General features: G+C 37.0%; 1 long non-coding RNA gene across 1 annotated transcript in view; it reads left to right on the top strand.

Moving 5' to 3' along the window:
- The first annotated feature begins 75 nt into the window (after positions 1 to 75).
- Positions 76 to 18,746, top strand: part of LOC109074815 — a 70,622-nt gene continuing 51,951 nt past the window's right edge. Inside the window, exons 1-2 of the long non-coding RNA XR_006156280.1 lie at positions 76 to 226; positions 10,891 to 11,095. This is a non-coding gene — a long non-coding RNA (uncharacterized LOC109074815). The remainder of the gene's footprint in view (positions 227 to 10,890; positions 11,096 to 18,746) is intronic.

Raw genomic sequence — 18,746 nt, 5'->3', positions numbered from 1 at the left:
GACAGCCAGTACATCGTATGATTGACAGCCAAGCGGCCTCTCATCTCATCAATCCTGCCCTGTGCGCGCGCTTCTGCACTTCCGACCGAGGCTCGCGTTTCTTAACAAGACCGAGCGTGTACAATCACATGACAGTCAACAACGTGATGCCTGCTGAAATCAATTATCTAAGTGAATTTGCAAGGTCTGCGGTCACTAGAATGAGGGGGCTACGGAGAATCCAATAGTGAGTAATGCTAAAAGACAGCACAGAGAGCAAAAAGAAGATATTCATAATCGGTTTGGTGTATCAATCACGGTAGAATGAATGAATACATTGAATGCTATTAGTGTCAGTTCAGTGAACTCAATGAGGAGCTAGTTTGTTTTAAACTTGAAATAGCTCCTTTTTCGTGAATTATATGTTCAGTTTCTTATAATTGTAGTATCCAGAGGAAGTTATCATGATGATATTAGTTGGTAGATGATATTAAACGTGTTTATTAGGATTCTATACTGGGAGACTCGTGTGAGCTTAAAGTCAACATGAAATGATTGTAGGAAATGTTCCCTTTCCACTACTGTGTAATATTTAATCAAAATTTGTCACAACTGGATCTTCCAGTAGATAGATAGATAGATAGATATAGATAGAGACACACAATAAATATACACAGTGCACACACACATTATAAAAACAAAAACTTTTATTTTGGATGTGATTATTAACGATTTATCGTTGGTCAGCACTAGTTATTTTACATTGTAATAATATTTCATAATATTACTGTTTTAGTGCAATTTTGATCAAATAAATGCAGACTTTGGGAGACCGAGTAAGATGCCTCTCTAGACACTTCCTGAATGTTTTACATTGCAACTAGTGATGTGTCGTTCTTGAACGATTCGTTCATTTTGAACGAATCTTTAATGTGACTCGGGAAGAACGAGTCGTCTCGGGGAGTGATTCGTTCAGTCACGCATGCGCAATATTCTATAGGTTCTGTAGTAGTTCACCTGTTTCAGTCAATGCAGTATGAGCCGGAAAGAGAATTGATTAGTTCATCTCATGAGTCTTTCGGGTTTGAGTCGTTCCTTTATCACGTGACACCCCCATACACTAAACCAATGCAGTACGAGCCGGAAAGAGAATTGATTAGTTCATCTCATGAGTCTTTCGGGTTTGAGTCGTTCCTTTATCACGTGACAGACCCATGCGCTAAACTTGTTCTGTGTGAGCCGCAAAGAGAATTGATTAGTTCATCTCTTTGGTCTTTCGGGTTGTTGACGTGACAACATTGGGCTAGAGAAATTAGTTAATTTACAGCCTTCCTTACAAATGGGTGCATAGTAATTATCATTATAATTTTTTATTATAATTATTACTCTTACAGTTACGTGATGCATTTCTGGTCTCAAATTGTCACCACAGATCCTCAAGAAACAGTAACAAAAACATAGTGACAGAAATGTCAGAAATAGCGAATGGGTCTGTCACGTGATAAAGGAACGATTTAAACCCGAAAGACTCATGAGATGAACTAATCAATTCTCTTTCCGGCTCATACTGCATTGGTTTAGTGTATGGGGGTGTCACGTGATAAAGGAACGACTCAAACCCCCGAACTAATCAAAGACTCATGAGGTTTTGGTGTATTGGGGTATCACGTGATAAAGGAACGACTAATCCAAACTAATCATTCTTTCCGGCTCATACTGCATTGGTTTAGCGTGTGGGGGGTGTCACGTGATTAAGGAACGACTCAAACCCGAAGCCTTGTCAGATAAGGGGTGAGGTGAGCTAATCATAGACTGAAGACACAGGTAAAGAATGAATTAATCTTTTCTGTATCTTATTGCATTGTAGTTTTTGTATTGTTTGTAGTGTGATCAATGTTTGCGTAAGTAGTAGATGTGTTGGGGAAGTAACACGTAACATTTTAATTACATTTTGCTAAAATGAACGAAATGAACGAAATGACTCGAAAAAAGATTCGTTCATTTTGCTGAACGAGACTCAAACGTCCGCGTCGGTAAAATGATCCGAACTTCCCATCACTAATTGCAACCAACAAGTTGGTTGTCTATGAGGAATCACTGGTTTTGTTCATTTTTACTTCTGTGTAGCAAAACCACGTTTATGAGTTTGAAAATGAATGTTACAGTTTGAGTCACAAGTTATAGCTGATATAATCAATGTCAGTTGAAGTGTGGTGATGATGATGACACATTTTAATGCATGAAACTCAAAGAAAGTTCCAGAGATCTTCCTCACTGGCCTGTGTTTCCCTCAGGGACTACAGGAGCCGTCTGATCTGTCATAAGACTTGTCAACAACCTCATGCTGCTTCATTAAAATAATTTGTTTTAAAATAATACATCAGTACTAAAAGGGGCATGTGTCTTAGGGGCAACCCAAATATGAAGATATGACATTTGGTATGAAATATTAATTCACCTTATCTTACATAGTCAATACTTATAAAATCAAATCAGAAAGAAATCTTTTGTTCTCTATTTCCACATGGATTCAAACCTGGTTTTATTATTGCACATGGAGTCTATAAATGTATAGAAACTTGCTGTTTGCATTCTCATCATTCTCTCTCCTTCACTCCTCACCCATGTGACCCTGGAGTATAGATTGAGCTGCTCTAGTTGATTGCTGTTGGTGTGTTCGTCTAATGTTGGGTTGGAGAGTGTTGTGTACTTGATCAGGTTAAGAATGACTTAGATTGATGGCTGCCCCTGAAACCTAATATCCTTTCCCTCTATGGCTGATTCTCTGATGAATGTAATCAGGGACAGCTACTCACAAGCTGACAGCAGGTTAGATTTCTCCAGATCAATGGCGATGTCCTCTTTCTCTTAGAGTCTTTCTTTATAGCCAGTCGCTGTTAAAAATCACACCTCATTCACTCAACTGTATTTATTGATTAGAAAATAAGCACTTGAGCTATATATATGAGATAGATAGATGAATGGATGGATGGATGTACTATGGATAGATGGACCATGGATAGATAAATGGATAAATATACTATAGATAGATAATAGATTTACTATAGATGGATGCATAGATAGACGATAGATGGATAGATATACTATGTATATGTGGATAGATAGATAGATAGACAGCTGTGTAGGAAATTAGTTGCTTGTCAACAATTAAATAGTGTATATTTATTGTTTGTGTATCTATCTATCTATCTATCTATCTATCTATCTATCTATCTATCTATCTATCTATCTATCTATCTATCTATCTATCTATCTATCTATCTATAATGCCCGTCCAAAAAAAACACACACACTCTAATATTTTGTTGGACTGCCTTTAACTTTGATTATGGCATGCATTTGCCGTGGCATCATTTCGATAAGCTTCTGCAATGTCACAACATTTATTCCTGTCCAAAGTTGCATTAATTTCTCGCCAGGATCTTGTATTGATGATTGGAGAGTTAGACCACTGTGCAAAGTCTTCTCCAGCACATCTCAAAAATTCTCATTGGGGTAAAGGTCTGACTCTGTGGTGGCCAATCCATGTGTGAAAAAGGATGTTGCATGCTCACTGAACCACTCTTTCACAATTTGAGCCCGATGAATCCTGGCATTGTCATCTTGGAATATGCCCGTACCATCAGGGAAGAAAAAAATAATTGATGGAATAACCTGATCAGTCAGTATATTCAGGTAGTCAGCTGACCTCATTCTTTGGGCACATAACATAATCATCCATGCAGTAATTATCCAATGGGAAGATCTTAACTATTTGCTTAGTTAAATCCAGGCAGTGACATACATTTTATGTTTTGCAAAGTTTGCTGCTTCAGCTGTTGTGGTGTTCATTCACATTGTTTCTAGATTATTGTGTAGAGTGATCAGATGCATTTTAAATAATTACTGAAAGCATCCTTGGCCAAAAAATTAACTTTTCACAAAAAAACTAATTTCACTGTTTTTGATCCTGCCACAAAATGACCAGCTAACATTAATTGACTAATCATATCAGCAGCACATGTGAAAGTATGAATGAAAACTAGTCAGGTTAATCACTATCATACTAATTAGATTGTAAGAGAAGACTGATTGCTATAAAGTGAGGGAAGAAGCACTTCCAATCATTGTGTTCTTGTTAGCAATGGTTACCTCCAAAGAAACTTTTGGAATTTTGGACAATGGCCTGGTGTCAAGAAGTGCAGCAAAGAAGCCACTTCTCTCCCAGAAAAATGTCAAGGACAGACTGAAATTCTGCAGGAAGTACAAGGATTGGACAGCAGATCCAATCCTTGGACTGGTGCAAAGTTATTTTCTGTGATGAAGCTCCCTTCTGACTGTTTGGGACATCTGGAAAATCGATTCTTCAGAGAAAAGGTGAACGCAACCTGTGTTGTGCTAACAGGGAAGCATCCTATACACCTCCCTTGTGTGGGGTTGCTTTTCAACCAAGGGAGTGGGATCTCATAATTCTGCCCAAAAACACTGCCATGAATAAAGAATGGTATCAAAACGTCCTGCAAGAGCGACTTCTTCCAGTGATCCATGAGCAATTTGGTGATGATTTGTGCATTTTACAACATGATAGAGCACCATGTCACAAAGCAAGAGTGATAAAGAAGTGGCTCGAAGATCATTACATTGAAATTTTGGATCCGTGGCCAGGCAACTCCCTGGATCTCAATCCCATAGAGAACCTGTGGTCAGTCCCTAAAAGGCGAGTGGACAAGCGGAAGCACACAAATTGTGATCAACTCCAAGAACTAATAAGGCAAGAATGGATCGCCATCAGTTTTTCGATTCGTCCCAGAAGCTAATATCCAGCATGCCAGAGCAAGTTGCAGAGGTCATGAAGAACATGGGTCAACACTGTAAATATTGACTCATTATATATTTTTTTTCCAATAAAAGCCTTTAAAATTTATGATTTACTTCTCATTGTTTTTCAGTATACCACAGAAACGTGGAAAAATAATCTACAGATACTGAAGCAGCAAATTTAGCAAAACACAATTTATGTCACTGCCAAAACTTTTGGCCATGACTGTATGTATATATATTTAAGAACAAGGTGTTAAGTTTATATATTAAATAAATATATTTATATATAATATAAATTCTATAAATATATACATGTAAATATTTTCAAAATATGTACTGTATGTGTGTGTCTTTATATATACATAACAAATGTACACAGACACACATTATATAAACAAAAAGTTTTATTTTGGATGCGATTAATTGCGATTAATCATTGCCCAATACTAAAAAGTAACCTTTTTGGGATTTTTAATTATTTAATTTAAAGCAGACTTTATCACTGTTGAAGACCATGTGTGAGAAGCTCTGTTGGCTGCGTGCTGTTTAGCACACATTCAGCGAGGGCATCACACAGGCTCATGCGAATGTGTCGAGGCACAGAGGATACATACAGGGGCTTTAAAAGGCTCTAAACTCAAGCTGCCACATCTGCGAGCCTGCATACATCACTCTGTTTATCGCCGCCACTGCTAATTGAACATAGGCTCACAGAATGGTGCCCCCATGTGTTCCATAGAGCCGCACTGCCATTGGCTGTTGTCGCGGCGACGCAGCCATTAATGAGACAGGGCCAGGAAGATGGATTACCCAGTGCCATATTGCCCATCATCCCCAATCAAGAACCACCCATGGAAATTGATTGTTGTAATTTGCTCTCATTATTATTATAATACCCGGACAAAATAACACACACGGCTCGCTGTCAAAGCTGTGAAAACCAGCCATTAGTTATGGGGGAGACAGCAAATGCGTTTTATGAGTTTTGCAGTTAGTTGAGACGTTGGATGCAAACACATCTTAATCAGATTTCCACTCCCTCCATCATGGTGATATAGCATCTCATTATCTCCACCTCAGAGAGTGGTGGAAGAGAGTACACATTCATTTATACTTTAATGTCAGTGTCACAGTTTTACTTCGTGAATAATGCCTTGAACTTTCCGTGAACAAGAACAGTAGCGAATTGCCGATCCAAATGGCAGAGCGGAAAACAACATCATGCTCTAGCCAGGTTGAAAACTATTACCCTGGAAACAAATGAGGAAAAAAACCTGAGGTTTAATTTGTGGACTTTGCCGTAGTCAGCAACTTCATCCGCTCGTCTCTCATAAGAGTTCTTGTTGTTTTTAACACACTCATCAGCTTTCCTCGGACAGTTGAGAGCTGCTCTTCGGGTGCTTAGTACCCCATCTAACCAAAAAGAACAAATGGTCAATACCTCAGGATGTGTCATGTGGGATGACTATAATTAGTCCTTCCTCCAGTTCAGCCAATGATGTACATCATAAATGCTTCGTCTCCAGAGCCAGATTAAGACTGCAGCCAGGCGCTGCTCCCAAATCCTCCCTGCTTACACTGCACTCTGTCTGTCTCCCGAGTCCCTCGCATTACATATGCAAGAAGTTATAAGGCATGGAAATGATCAAAGCAGGATACGATTATGCATCCCTAATCACAAACTAGCCCCACGAAACCTCGGCGGTCTCGCCCTTTTTATTGGGCGATGGTGAGGAAACGGCAGGTAAATCAGTTGAAGATTACACCTCAGATAGTTTTATGACAGAGCCAGGAGTCCCATCAGGGAGGAATTTCTAGCGTGGTCAGCAGCATATGAATGGTGGGGGACATCGTCTGGAATTAGGGCTGTAATTTAAAGCGCTCTAATTACAGCAATCACTTACATCCAGGCTTTTACTTGTGTCGCAACGCAATACGATTAGCAGTGCGAGCGGAGAGCTTCCGTATCCTCTCCAAATTGGACCAAGTATGGTGTAATTTTGTGTCAAATTTGGAGAAATAAAAAATTGGTGAATTCCCGAGACAGCTTTTATAAAGCCTACTGTATCATATTTGATGCAAACATTTCTGAGGCCTCTAAATGATCAACATGATTAAATCTTTTCAGAAAAACCTGTCGTTTACTTAATCCTCAACATGAATTAATCCTCAATTTTTAGCAAGTAAAATGCCATTTAACAATAATTCTAAAAACATCCCACTTCTGGTCCGGTCAAGTGTCTTTTTGCTGTAAAATCTTTACTTAATCTTTACTAAAGTAAACAAAATTATCTTTTATATTACTATATTATTTCAAGATGAACTCTGACTGGACTGAAGTGGTTTTCTTGATTATCTGTATGTCATTTTTTGTTTTGTTTTAAAAAATCATATTTGTACATCTCTCAATCATTGTGTTGCATTCCTCCCCACACTTTAAACTACAGAGCTTTGATCATAAAACTAATCATTTAAATATAATCTAAGAAATATTCCTGAATATATACAGCGATCATTGTACCATAATACTGATTGATAAAAAATATGCATTTTATGAAAGTAGTCTGATATACTGTTCTCAAGATCTCATTTATTTATTATCAAGAGTGAATTTATTCACTTTCTGACCATTGTGTATATTTTTGCTCAGTTTGGGCATATGAATAAAGCTGAGGTGTTTTTTTTTCTGCCTAGAGTTTGAGCTTAAAATTGTCATAGTATATGAGCCATAAAAGCCTGAGGTATCAAATATGATACACAACAAAAACACATTTGCCCATTTTTTTTTTTTTATATATTTTGTGTAAAGATTCATAAACTCTTCATTTTCAAAAAATTAGGCAGTTTTTCAGATTTTTCTGTTAGGCTTTAAAGTGATGCCATAAAGTGAAGCCCGTCTCTAATTTATGAACACCATTATTCATCATAAAGGATTGTCTCTGATCATAGTTACAGTAAAAGTTTCTTTTCTGAGTATCTTACATTAATTTGAGTTGTTTGATTGATTAGTTTATGGGCATGCATGTATATGTGTGTGTGTGTGTGTGTGTGTGTGTGTGTGTGTGTGTGTGTGTGAGTGTGTGTCAGCCCGTGGGGTTTGAAGTATGGTGTAGATCCATCGCATTGTCCCATTCTCTTGCTTCTTTTTCCCCCGACACCGGGGCCCAGTGTAACCTTCAGCCCTACAGGGGAGAGGCTTGTAAATTACCACTGGAGTTTTCCCCCTCACCCCTGCTGTCATCATTTCATTAACCCCATCCTGATCTCCTCCGACCTTGACTGCTTGCTTTCACTCACAGGGGAATGGCCTCTCTCTCCACCCTGCTTTCTCTCTTACTTTGTGCCAAACTGTGTTGAGCTGCAGCCAGTACATATGTCACCCACAGAACCATGGGCTTTTAGCTAATGGTGTCAGACGATAGACTGTAATTTTAATGGGAGAAAATATATCAAGTTCGGGGGTGAATTTATTAAACATCAATGTTCACAGATGCCATGTAAAATCAAATTGGAAATCAAAATGTCCTTGGTTTGTTAATTTTTTGAACTTGTTTTTATTTTGAATGATTACATTTAGAAGAAAACGGTTGTTTTCTTTTACACTGATGTTACTTAGGTTGTTAAATAGTAACCTGTTACGGAAGAGATATTATTTTTACCAAACTCTGCCTTCATTCTAGTACAGTGGTTCTCAGCCAGGGGGCCGGGGACCATTAGTGGTCCTCAGTAAACTTTCAAGGAGGCCCTAATAAGTCTTATGTTTGGTCATAAAAATCTTAATAAAAAAAACAAAAAACAAAAACAACTCTATAAAAAAGATGTTAACTTGCATCATATTTTTGAGTTTAAGTTAATTTAAGTTTATATATATATATATATATATATATATATATATATATATATAAACTCTACAATTAATTCTCAGTGGATAACACCCCACACACACAATAATGCCTTTTCATTACTGATGAGATGCTTATTAATTATCGGCCGATATTTATCGTGCACCCCTACTTATTGTCCCACCCTACCTAGACGAAATTTACGCCCCTGCCTATCACAGCACCCATATATATAAGGTCGGAAGGTTCTTCAATATCATCACCAGCTTTCGCGATGCTCAATAGCTAATTACCCTCCTCCATCCCCAACTCCTCCTCTCAACAGTCAGGATTCGGCCTTTTGATTCTCCTTGAATCAGACTTAATTTCTAAAATGTTACATTCAATTATTGAACTTTTTAATATCGTCATTATATTTATGTTGCTTCTGTCCTGTTTACCCTGGGGGGTTATTGCTAATCTCCCTGCTCTTATCCATGCTAGGCTGCGTGGATGTGCAGGGAGTTCTTGCCCAGAACAGAACCATACTGCCAATCCAAACTGTATGCTAATTGTCAGTAATCTTTGACGGAAGTGGTCCTGACAAAAGTATAACATGATGACTTGGCAAAAGCTGTAGATTTTTGAGCAAATTAATTTGTGAATACTGTTGCACTTAAAGTGATTATGGTATGGTGTAAAATAAAGATTATGGATGGTTGTTTTAAATACTGTTCCTTTTGTTGGTGATTGAGTGATTATTCACATTTTTCTTGGACAGTATGAAGACATAAGCAGAATGACACTGAGGTTAGACAATGTATGTCTTTGTAGCTTGTCAGTTGCAGTTTTGATTTACATGAATCCTGCACTGCTCCCTACAGACTAAGCAGGGAATATTTCCATAAGAGCAACATCAAATCACTTTAATAAAAAAAAAAAATAAAAAAAAAAAAAGTTTTTACCTTTATTTATTTAGCACAGTATAGAAAGCAGGCAGGAAGCAAAGTGGGAGTGGAGAGTCAAATTCTGGTCACAAAAATGTTGGAGTTCTCCAACTACATTTTACTTGTATTCAAAATGACTGTGGTATACTGAAGTTATTTTTTTTTTATCAGTTAATGTGTTCTTTATGACCTTGTGTTGCAAATATTGGAAGATTTAAGTAATATGTAATTATATTGTATACCTGTGTGAATACATACACACTACTGTTCAAATGTTTGGGGTCAGTAATTATATATATATATATATATATATATATAAACACTTATTTACCAAGGATGCATTATTATTGATCAAATATACAGTCTTTGTGAGCATAAGACACTTCTTTCAAAAACATCCTGAAACTTTTGAACAGTAAATGTGTGTACTATAAATTTCTAATGTATATAATGTCTGTTTATATTAAAATTATTATTTTTATTTTTTAATTAGTATTTATCCCATTATTTGTCATATTTTGCCCTATATTTAGTCACAGCTAACTGTAATATTTAACAATATTGTAGTAAGTAAAACCCTAATTGTTTTATAACCCCATTGTCATAAATGCCATTGTATTTTGTTCACTTTAACCATGCACAACTGTCAGGGAATCACTCTTGAGGTCAATTGAGCTCAATTAAAACAATTTTGTCCCTCAACTCCTTTTCATCATATTTGGCCACTTGGCCAGTCTTCATGTAGGTTGTGTGTAATGTCTGATTGGTAATGTTTACTTTCTTTACACATTTTCCCTAATCAGTACAGTTTTCTACTGCATTAGGTTCTCTGCAGTACTATTTGGAATGGCACATGATTGGCTGATCCGGTGTGAATACACAACTCCTCAGAGACCTTGTTTTTTACTGTGAGCTTGCAGCTGAAAAGCTGAGGATGTGGATCCCCAATCCTGTTATCCTTATCCTACCTGAACAGCACGAAGACTGGAAGCAGGTCGGAGTGTAAATGTGAGAGATCTTGCTGATGCTGCTAACTCTCTGCCCGCAGCTGCTGCATCCAACCCTCCTTCGTTCCTTTAGAATTTATGCACTCATTCAGCAATGTTATTACAAGTCAGAGTTTATTGGGAAATTGTTACATTATGTGAAGTGTCTAACAAATTGCTTATGCTCCTGTAATTGGGTTACAACAGGCGTGCTCTCCCATTGGTGAGATTAGGCAGGCTGGGCTCCCACCGATCTCACAACCCAAGCAGTAATTTTATTTGTCTTGCCTCGCTCTCCCTCTCCTAACAACATGGCTTTCTCTGCCTCCTTGCCAGATGTCTGTTTGGAGGAGCAGGCTTGTTTTTTGGCCCCTGACAACACAATTACAGCCCCGCCGATTGTCGTGTGTGTGCATTAAGTACCTCCCCCAGAATGAGGCCGATTAATGAAGGGGCTCCTCGGGGCCGAAGAAGAAGCCCCAGGCACCCACACAGAGGAGAGGAACTGTTGGAACACATGCTCCATACTGTATTAATGCAGGTGTGTATGTGTGTGTATGTTTGAAACTACATTGCATAATGTGGCTTGACCACACTTCAAGTACACTACAAGTTTCCTGCCAGTAAATAGATGCATCTCTTTACATATTATCATGATTAAATATTTGTAATAATTAAAATTTTTACAATGTAATTTTAAATTAAATTATTTCAATTATTTTAGGTGTGTATCATAAAAACTAATACGCTACCACAGATGAAAAATTGGTAACACTACAAGGAAAATATATTACATTTGTTGCATCCTGTATGTCTACGCATATTCATGTTTTAGGCCCTATGATGATACCCTTCCTAATACCGAGGTATCTATATATTTTGTATAAAGACCCCTAGTGTGAAAATATATTATTAATAATATTATACAAAATAAATAAATGATGTTGTGTTGTACTGAAGCCAAGGCAAACAAATATATGACTTGTATTAATTTGACAGCAAATAATTTTTTTTTCCTATTCTCTGTTTATGTTGGATGTATAACTCTAAATATACATCCATAGCAGCATATTAAATTATGTTGTAAACATAATATTGTAAATAAATATTCTAAGTGAATTTGGTAAATGTGACAACCCTAAGAATTGTGAAGATTGAAAACTTTTTTTTAGACTATGGGTCAAAGACGAAAAAAGGGTTTAAGCATAAAAACAATAAGTTTAATATTGCTTTAAATTGTCGTTGCCCCCCCCCCCAATTAAAAAGGTTAGTTTAATTTAATTGCAATTTTGTTTTTTGAGCAAAAAATAAATATTAATTTTTTTCCCTGATTTACAGAAGAGACCCACTAAAATGTCATTCAGTGTAACAGTCTTGTCAGGCATATTTACAACAAAAATCAATTTGTTACTATTAAAAGAATAAAAACTTTCACCCCAAATACTAATTAGTTGTAATTTTACATTTTTAAAATTTGCCACTATCCTAGGTTTTGCCCATCAGTAAGATTTTTTTACTCATTTAAAACACAATAAAATTTTATATGCTCCCTTATTCTTTTATATATTTTAATATGTCAGAATAAGCATGTTTGAATTTTAACATAAATATTGTTACACTGAATTACAAAGTAACCTTATTTCAACCAAATTTTGACTTTTTATCCTCCAAAAACTTATTTGAAACCTTAAAAGTAAACACTTTACTTACAGTTAATGTGCTTTCTATGGACATAAAATCACTTTTGTAAATTTCTTTTAATGCGGACATCTTAACGTCTTTGACCCCTATACAAATGACGTATCAATATAAGAGATGGACTATTTTAGCTGAAGCAACTTGGAGTGTATATAAACAGTGTATTTTTTTTGTTTGTTTTTAACCCCATTTTGTAGCAGTTGAGGAACACAATATTAAGTCTGTATGTACAGTACATCAGCAGAATGTGATTTATTAGGCAAATTGTACTAAGCAGGTCAGTGTCTGTGTTTTTTCAGTATATATAAAACAAATAAAGAGAATCGACCCTGTCTGTAGGGTATGTGAAGACTGAAAATGGCTTAATTTTTATAATGTTCCCCTGACAAGAGATTATCCAACATAGTAATGGCAAATCAATAGGGACTTAAGTTGTCAGGAGAAACAGATAACATACTAAAAGGGATTGATTAGATGAATTTTCTCATTTTATGAGAAAGTCTATACCGAAGGTAGCTGCAAAGCTTGTTAAATAGAGGGCATACTTATCCTTGCAGATAGAAAAAACATATTAAAGAGCTGAAGGCAGATTGTTGAAGGGAAGAGAGACTGAAGAGAAGAAACTGCTGACCTGTGCTTTTTTTTTGTCTGACGTTGAGCTGATTTATAACGATGGATAAGCTTTGTCTAAAGGGGGAGTGAACGATGTCTCCATGTAAATGATCTTAAATGAGATATCACAGGCTGTTGTCACAGCGGGAGCTCTTGCAGTGTGGAAACGGAGGAAGCATCATGGGACTTTTTAGTCCTTTAAAGCATGAGGATAATTCTGAACATCCTAGGCTTTTCTTTACACGTCTTTTTCTACATTTATGGTCCTTTAAACAACGCAAAGCAATAGTTTTATGTTGGAATTAGGGTGTTTAAAAAGACAACACAATAATCAGCTTTGGTTCTTATATTTGAAGATATATTCTTGACATTTTAAAAAATTGTCTAATGTAAAAGCACAGACCCTAATGCATAATTTTAGACGTAGCATCATGATGTAATCAATGCAGTATCACAATTATACACACCTCTCCTGAGGAATAGTGCATTTACGGTATTTTTTTCTGCTGAAAGCTGAACAGCTGTGCTTCTGAAGTACTTTGTGTGTAAATGTCTCAGGAATTTGGGTGTCAACAACTGTCACCAAAACACGCTACCAATGATTGTATTTGGATGCACAGATGTTTATATCCTTATGTGAAAGGCTTCTTATTTCAATGAAGCAGTGAGAACTGTGGGTGCTATTTGAGCATTTCAGCAAGAAAACTAATTAGTGGAGGAAAGTCTGCATGAGGACTAAGCTTTGGACTTCTCTGGTCTGCTGGCTGTAATTTAATATGAAATATTTACATTCTGTATTGCTGTAGCACACCTTTGAAGATGTGAGCTGTTCAGTCATAAACATATAAACATATCTCCCTTTATGGTTGTGCTCAGTATAGTGAATAGATGTGGTATTTGTGGTGATAATCCTGGTCCCTGACGTGTTCAAAGGTGTAGCAGCTGTTTTGCTCCCCATGATGACGTTCATCTTCCTCACAGCCATGTGACACTTTAAATGTTCTTGTCTCCACTCCAGCTTCTCAAAAACTCTTTGAGCTGTCACTTACGAAGTCTGCATCTCAGGAAGTGCTTTGACCTTTCATTATGTATTATCTGTGGGGTCAGAAACCAAGTAGTCTAGCTGTTGTTTTGTTTTTGGAGAAGAATATATAGATGTTTTTGTATACAACACATATTCTGCGATGTTTTAGAGGTCAGCACTTTTGATGTAGATGTTGAATAACAAAACTAAGACAGACTCTTATTCAGAGAAAAAAATCTGAAGCCGAATGATTTTTCGTTAAGTTCCAGTTGAAGTTTCTCTCAGCTCTGCGCTAAAATACCCTGACTTTGTTTTTTTGAATCCACTAAAGAATTGTTTTAACTGATTTGAGAGCCTGAAGTCTGAATGCAATAATAGAAAAAATGACTGAAACAAACCAAAGATTAATACTTTATTATGTTGTACTTAGGATCTGTTAATCACAGATATAATATTATTAAACATATTGTTTACATTTATATGCAAAATCTGTTTTAAATGTTTTAAACAGCCATATACCGATCAAAGATTTGAGGCCTGTAAATTATTTTTTTATATGCTAACCAAGGCTGCATTTATTTGCTAAAGAATACATTAAAAATGTGTAACATTGTGAAATATTATTACAATTTAAAATAACTGAATTTCTGTTTGAATATATTTGCATATGCAATTAATTCCTGTGATCACAAAGCTGAATTTTCAGCACCCATCCATTCTTCGGTATCACATGATCCTTCAGAAGTCATTTGTTAATTTGTTGCTAAAGAACCATTTCTTATTTGATATACATTTTTAATGTTGGTGTTAAATATAGTATAGTCACAGATTTAATGGTTCCTTAAAGGATTTCTAATTGTTCAGGAATAGTTCAGTTCCTAATGATTAGTATTTAATAATTCAGTATTTAAGTGTTTTTGTTCCTGTGAAGATAGCTGGAAATGAAGTGTTTATGAAGTGTTTCTTCTTTTGAAGGGCTTGATCAATAGTCTCCATATTGTGAAAACCTGGTGCTGATTTCTCACTATTGTTTGGCATCCCTCCTCCAGCAGATCTGCGCTCTCTTTATGAACTCTGTGATGAGAAGACACACGCTGCTCACTTCATTTCAACAGGGCTGACTGTCAACCTCAACAAAAGAGTCTGACCCCTGCGCCGCCTCCTCTCCACAGATTAGGGCAATTCCCCATGCAGATGTCTTGTGCCCAGCCTTGTGCGTCTCCCCAGCGCCTTTTACAAATCCAGCTTTGACTGATTATGTCCTGACAGCTCCAATGTTGGCTCACTTACACAGATTGACATAAGCATTAGGGGGTGGGCTGACCCAGACCCAAAGCGCCTGGTTTTATCTGTTTGATAGTGGCCCCTCCCTCTTCTTCTCCCCATTCTTCAGCAAAGCAGCTGAGACTCTCACACTCTCGCACAAAAAAGAGGCAGAACCCCTCGGCCCTTCCCTGCCCACCCCTAGCATTCATCATCCTGAAGTTAATTGGTGCGGGCTTTAAGCAAATTTCCTCCACTCAAACCATCAGCCTGCTGCCTGAAGATGCAGTGCAGAACGTGACTGCTGACCCGCCGCCGTACGCTGCCTATTGATTTAACTGACGAAGCAGACCGCTCTGATAGAATTCCAGGCTGGAGAATGCATTAGCCCTATGGAGGACAAGAGGAGGAGGGAGGGTTATATGGCCCATCAATAATGCAAGGATGAATGGGGGTTAAAAACTCAAGACATTGATTTAAGGTTTGCTGCTTGGAACTTTCCCAGAGCTAATCTACCCCTTCATGTCCTGCGCTAAAATCACAAACGCTTTTGCTGGTGCTCTACTAAGTGTCCATGTGCCTGACTAAGTGTCATCTTTATTGAAATGCCAGGAGAGGAGTAGATCACAGCTGAAGGAACAATCATGGTTTTAACTGATTATAATAGGAACCGATGAGTGCATTATTTTCACTAAATGTAAATCCTCCAGTTTATTTACAATTTAAAATATACCTTGATTAAGACGTCACATATTAATCTGCAAACGACTCTGGGTCCACAGGAAGGAAGGAAGCATTAGTCTTACGACCGAATGTCTTCACGTCCCTGTAATGAATGCAGATCACTGACCCATAAAATAGAATAAAAAAAGCAATCTTGCGCTGTGGATCCACATTATTACTATTTTCCCCTCCTCCTCTTCATCCCTGACTTTCACTTAGATCTGCTGAGGTCTCAGTCAGGAAGAAATGGGCGTTTGTGACAAGCCGCTCGCCGTAGGGTTAATTAAACAGCTCGCTTTAGCACTGCCGCTGTCATTCGCCCAAACACAGATCCATCAGTCACGCACGCACTTCATCCCCACGCGCACACACCGTACACGTCAAAGTGTCAGAGGTTCCGGGTCCCACGGTGACGGCCGGGAACATTAAATCTTATCTGGTTTATCAATTATTCCCGTGATTGCTCACACGGATTAGTCTATAGTACTCAAGGCATTGCTGAAATTTATCACCCTTCTGCCATCTTTGCATTTGCAGCATTGAGTGGGTGCCTTTCCAGTGCCGTGCTGCTGGGTGGAATATGGGTGATGTATATTTCTTATTTTATACCCAGCTGGAGAAATGGCCTTCATTATGCCACTCACACTGCTGTCCAGACAATCCTTCAGCAAATCACTGCTTGGCACTTTACTTTATTGTGTTCATTAATAAATATCCTTGGCTTTCGCCTAACACCGTGACAGAACTGTATGTGAACTGAGCACTTAAAGCAATAATGCATGCTATTCTAAACTTGTGGTGGTATTTTTTCATGGAACGCCAAAGAGGATTTTTTTGTAGAATATCCTGGCTGTCCGTGTCTTTATATTGAAAGTGAATGGGTAATGTCATATAAGTGACGGTATACAGTCCATACCTGTAGGTTTGAAACAACATGAGTGAGTAAATGAATGATTGCCACTTGTTTGTCTGTTTGTTTGTTTGATTGATTGTTTTATTCTATTTTATAAATCGCTTTATTGTATTTTATTGTTTTCTGAATTGTATTTTTTGCTTTATTAATTTATTCCATTTTGTAAATTATTTATTGTATTTTGTATTGTATTGTATTTTTTGTTTTTGTTTGTTGTTTATTATATTTTATAAATCGCTTTATTGTATTTTTTGTTTGTTTTGTTTGTTGTTTTATTATATTTCATAAATTGCTTTATTGTATTTTTTTGTTTTTGTTTTTACTTTTTTGTTGTATTTTTGCTTTGTTTTATTTTGTTTTTGCTTTATTGTTTTACTCCATTTTATAAATTGTTTATTATATTTTTATTTATTTTTTATTGTATTTTATTTTTGTTTTTTATTGTTTGTTTAGTATTTTATTCTATTTTATAAATAATTTTATTCTATTTTATAGTTTTTTATTTATTTTCTTCCATTTTATGTATTTATTTTTTGCTTTATTGTTTTATTCAATTTTGTAAATTGTTTACTCTATTTCATATATTTTATTGTATTTTATTTTTATTTCATTTTGTATTATTTTTGTATTTTAGTTTTATTCATTTAATTTTTTATGAGCTGAATTTTATTGAATGTTTGTTTATTATCTGTATCTGCCTTAAAATAGCCTTTCAAAATGATATGACAATAAACTCAAATACAAACAAAGCATTTTAGTTTAATGCATAGATTAACCATCTGCATTGAAACTATACATTCCTCAATATTTGGAAATTTGCATCAGGGGTGACTGTGTCAGTAGTCACCATTTCAACATATCATCTCCAGTGACCTCCCCACATTAGGTTGGTGCATAGACACTAGATCTAACATGGTGAACAAATTGTCACCCCCGGGGACGATTGGACAAATCAAGGTTTCTGTGGGTTTAATGCAGCATAAGCTCAACATATCAGAGCCATTGCTGCTTCTCTCCTAGCATATGTGGCCTGACATTTAACAGGAAGACACGGAGCAGGAAAGCACTTTTCCAGCCCTTTAATATGGCACAGCAATATGAGCATCCAGAGTTCTGCTCTCCCTCACAGATTCATACAGGCTTAATGTACCTCTCCCAAATCCCATTAGCTGACAGGCTGGTTGAAAAACAGCTTGAATATGTGAGGCTCATGCTTGAGGGATCGGGCCAAACTGGAAGGCCTGGCACCTAGTCAACTCGACAGAAGCGGCTGCCTCTCCTCTTTAGAAAGGCACAGGCGACAAAGAGCTCATCAGCGCTCGCCACTCAAGAACCAGCAGGGAGGCAAACCATACAGTAGTTAACTCGCTAATATGGGCAGCGTGTGAGCAGTCGTTGTACGACTTCCAGAGCTTAATAAGGGCTGGAGGACGGCAAACTTGTCGTCCATTTAGCGAGAGCCCGCTATTGTTATTGGTGCACAAAGAGGCTTTTGTTGTTTAGTTTAGATTTTTTTTATTATTATTATTTTTTTTAATTTATAGTTGCATTACTTTTGCTTGGGTAACTCTTTTGAGTTCAAGCTTTATGTTAACCTTCCTGGAGATGGAAATGACATACCCTGAGGGTGTTTCTGTGTTTTGCCGGGACAGAAAAGAAAGCCAATCTTTTACGACATATTGCGGTCCTCCTCTCCTGAAAGAGCACAAGTAGGCTTATAGCTGTTTCCACAAAATAGGTCATTTCATTTAAAGGTGACAAACATATGTCATTTACGGTCACACAGAATGCCCCCCCCCCTCCCATTTCTGTCCATGTGTAAAAAATGAGAACGTAACATTTGGACTTGGCGATCAAACCTCATATCCAATTTGTGTTCCTATCTGAGGGAGAGGGGAGTCTGTGGAGACCCCGGGGCAGTGCTGCCCCTCTCAGCTCTGACATTTCATCTACTGTGTG

The sequence above is a fragment of the Cyprinus carpio genome, chromosome B13 (assembly GCF_018340385.1).
Source record: "Cyprinus carpio isolate SPL01 chromosome B13, ASM1834038v1, whole genome shotgun sequence".
NCBI lineage: Eukaryota > Metazoa > Chordata > Actinopteri > Cypriniformes > Cyprinidae > Cyprinus > Cyprinus carpio.
This window is presented reverse-complemented; position numbering and strand designations above follow the sequence as displayed.